Consider the following 4,358-nt stretch of genomic DNA (forward strand, 5'->3'; position numbering starts at 1 on the left):
AATTTACTCATGCTTATCTTTCTCACCAGGGATGATACCTCAATTAGCGCTGAGTTTAAAAAAAAAAAAAATCCTGATTGAACAACAAAAAAAATTTCATAGAACACTTTGCCTCAATATAGACTATCTCTGAAAAGAAACATTATTTTATTACCTATGAGACATCTGAATGGTAGCGATGATGTAGCAGTGCTTGGATCCACAATCTTTTAAGAAAAGAAGAGAAGGGAGGGGAGGGGAGGAAGAAGAGGGGAGGGGAGGAAGAAGAGGGGAGGGGAGGAAGAAGAGGGGAGGGGAGGAGAGTGAAGGGAGGGAAGGAAAGACTCTGTTTACAAGCTTTCTGGAGATGGATATTTACTTTGAGCTACTTAAAACTAATCTGAATAGTTTAGGTATACACTTCTGTAATTTCTAATACTAATTTGAGTTCATTTCTGTATTGATTCTCCCTTATTTGTTGATTTCATAAGAGCATAAATTATTCCACACATTTTACCACTGACTCCTCAATTTCTCACAAAAGAGCAATGCATCATGACTAATGGCCACTAATTAATACTTCACCAGCATAGATTTGTGAGCCACGGCAAGTTCTCTGAAAGCATGCTAAATCCGTGAATCAGGAGTGGTAGTAATAAAAATACCGACATTTGACCTGATGATTACATTTGACTAGGTAATTCTATTCCCATTTACCTTTCTGGCAGCATGCCAAACTTGGAGACAATCTGTTTATTTAGCTCCAATTGTGAATATAAGAAATACTCTCAAGCTTTTAAGCTATTGTTTATTGTTATAAACAAGTTAGAATTTCCTGATGTACTAACATTTAAATGTTTCATCATCAGGGATAATACCTCAATGAATCCTCCCTCCCTCCCTCCTATTCCTTTCCTCCCTTCCTCCCTCCCTTCCCTCCCTTCCTCCTCTCAGCTTTAATTGAATATTTGGCCCTGGCTATTTCCCATTCTTTCCCACGTGTAGCTTTCCAGCATTGTCTATTAGGTAATTGGCGATCATGACAATTTGAAGTGAATATAATAAATGTCACTCACCTTCAAGAGTTTTAGAGTATTTAGGCCTGAACTTCATGTAGTCACCTCAGAAGGGATTCCTTTTTTAGCATTTTGAGAGAATGTAGATCAATTGGTAGGCTCAATTATAAAACTGTTCAGGGCCAGGTTCCCTAGTAAAATTACTTTTGGTTTTTAAAGTAAGTCTTTTTAAGGTGATAGATCTGTTAGAACATGGAGGAATGAATGCCCTTGTGTTAATAAGCACTGTACTCCCATTTATGCCTTCTATGACTCAAAAGCCTAACAAATTCTTAGATTGAAGCTGAGGTGGAAACTATAAGAGACAGAGATGGGAGGTGAGAGGAGAAGACTGGCTGGCCCCTGATGGACTTGGCATAGTAAATTTATAATTTTTGGCATATTGTACTAAAGCAATGGTAGTGGCCCTGGCCACCGGCATCTGTTAATTCCACTCTACAGATTCTGAAGCAAGGGGAGGGCAGATCCAGATTGATGTGTCCTGTTCATCTGGGTATCCGTCCTGCTTAGTACAGTGTCTGGAACATTGAAAATGTCAGTTTAACACCTTCTTAGAAAAATCCTTCCACAATATAATAGAAAACTCTTTTCTTCATATCTATAATATGCTGAATTACATTTCATGTATCTGCTTTGGTATTTTTCTTAGAAGAAATGTTTGAGAATGTAAAACATTTTATTATTTCCTCAGTAGTCCCAGCTGGTACTTCATATAAAAGACTTAAGTGTTTTAGTTCTTCAATAATTATTTTAATACTTTCAAAAAATCTGAAGTTGTAATGACAGGATGGTAAAATGTGCTGGTTACTTATCACTTTTAAATATTATGTTCATGCACTGATTTAATGACATACTAGTTAAGTATAACTAACACTTGAGAAAAGATGTGAGTGAATATTTTATTATAGTCTTATTTAATGCAACTGTATAAAATGACATCACATTATATTCATGAATTTTGTCTGTATCTGCAAGATGTCAGAGGACAGTGTGTTTGGTTCCACACATCACCAGAACTGTCTTCTGTAATAATGCAAAATGGTTTTCTTTCCATTTAGCCAAGCTTTACCTTTCCAATTTAAGATTTTAAAAAAGATTTTGCCCTATTAAATCCCCTTCTTCAGAAGGAGAAGAAGAGAATCTTTTAAAAAGTATATTAGAAAACTAGAAATTTAATTTTAATTTCATGTAGACATCATATCTTGTCAAAATCTGTAGAAGTATATAATATTATGGATGACTAGGATATAGCTTATGGCATATTATCAGGTATAATATACCTAGTATTATAGGTATAGGTAAAGGTGTATAAAGTATTAGGTGAGCATCAATGTAAAGAAAGATTTGCCTTACTTTTTTAAGTTTAAGGATTTTAAATGCTCATGAAAATCTATAATAAAAATGTAAGACTAGTTTCTCTTCAGTAAATTAATGCTTTGTAGATTGGAGTATGTTTTTACCAATGTGCACATTCCCCTCATTCCTTACCTTTTAATTGTTATCTTATTTTTTCTGTGACAATTTCCACTTTTAAATATACTTATTTACTTTTAGAAAAGCAATACATATACAAAGAATAAAAAACTTATGATCAAAGTCATATGCCAGGATTATTCTTATTCATCAGAATTTTGCTAAAACCCGCTTGTTCATTTTGTAAGGTAAAAATTAATTAGAGCCAGTGTCCCCCCATGAGAAATGCAGTATGTTTGTCACCATTATTAGCAATTTTTTTCTTCATAGTCTGCAGTCTGTTTAAGAGGGAGCTAGAAAGGTTGGTCTCATGGAGGCAAAGAGTGGAAGGCTGATGACCAGAAGCTGGGAGGGGAGTGGGGATGTGGGGAGGGCGGGTTGTAGAGAGACGGGCTAATGGGCAAAAACACATGGCTAGATACAAGGGGGTAAATTATAATATTGAACAGCAGAGAGGAGACTACAATTAACAATAGTCTGTATTTCATTTCAAAATATATAGAGTTTTAAATTTTCTTTTGTTGCCGCTCCTGAAACGCTGATAAACTCTACACATATTTTAAAATGTCACATGAGGTACGCAGCTTTCTAAACACAGAATTTCTCATGTTCTCAGAAAACGGTTTTAGCGACATGCATGGAATTTAATGTGCCATCTACAGAGAAATGTTCCAGGGCCCTCCAGGCATCCAAGTCAATGCTCATCAATTATTTCTAGATTATTAATTGGCTTATCTATACCCTACCTAACACAACTGAATTTTAAATTAATTCTAATAAAAATTTTGGTATCAAATGATACCGTGTACAAATTTGGTAATATTTGTTCCCTGCTTTCCCATACTTGCACTTCAGAACACTGGTCAGAACTTTTGGACAGTTTCGGGAGTAGTCAGACTGTGCAAAAGAACCACGTGTGAAACAAGGCTTTAAATACTTCTATTACCTTTGATAAATAAGCCATAATGCAAGTTCAAATATTTTCAGATGCTGGTCATTTTTCTTCAAATAATTGAAGAATACTGAAGACTACAAAAAAATACTGACCACATATACATTTTTCCCATGCCCAAAAACTGGTTGCTTCTATAAATGATCCCTTTGTATTCTAGCTTGTAGTACAGACTTAGAGGCAGGCGATTGCATCAGAATCATCTGAGAGAATGTGTCTCTACCTCTCACTCAAGCACTTCTAGTTCTCACGCACACTAAAATGGAACACACATTTGAATTAAATGATTATATCCTGAAAAGACTGGGTAATTGCCAAATAAATTATACAGTGTGGGTCCATTGCTAAAATTGGAAGAAGATGGGAGAGAATTTGCATAGCTAGAAGTGGAGGTAAATTGACTTTTTAAGATGGTTATGAAGTCAGATTAAACATGCGAATGCTCAGATGCGGTGCTCTGTGAAATGTAAGGAAATGTGACATTTTAAAGTAAAGTCCACACATAGCAGCAGGGGAGATACCGCCATCACAGAGGTGGTTTTCCTAGTGGGAGGAACCCCTTAACATTCTGGATATGGAGAATCCCGCGATTTCCTCAAATGCAGGAAACTTGAATACATAATTTGGGGCAGTGGGGGACTGCATTCACATTTTCCCCTATTAAATAAAAATACATATACAAAGTCAGAGTTAGACCCTCACCTTGAATGATGAAAAGATAGAGTTTATGTTTGTTTTTATATACTTTAGAAAATTACATAAATTTTGATAGTTCTACACCTGTCAGATTGACATACCCAGAATAAATTTTAAAAGCTCAAGCAATTTAGTCATTTTCTGTGTTAGCTGCATCCTAATAATTCACTTCCAGATGAAAT

The 4,358-nt window shown here is 35.4% G+C and overlaps 1 non-coding gene across 1 annotated transcript; it reads left to right on the forward strand.

Moving 5' to 3' along the window:
* Nucleotides 1–3,978: 3,978 nt before the first annotated feature.
* On the forward strand, nt 3,979–4,140 carry LOC111725345. The gene has a single exon (XR_002773424.1). It is a non-coding gene; the product is annotated as a U1 spliceosomal RNA (small nuclear RNA).
* The last annotated feature ends 218 nt before the right edge of the window (nt 4,141–4,358 follow it).

This window comes from Otolemur garnettii, unplaced genomic scaffold, assembly GCF_000181295.1.
Source record: "Otolemur garnettii isolate 467f Iridium unplaced genomic scaffold, OtoGar3 scaffold00037, whole genome shotgun sequence".
NCBI lineage: Eukaryota > Metazoa > Chordata > Mammalia > Primates > Galagidae > Otolemur > Otolemur garnettii.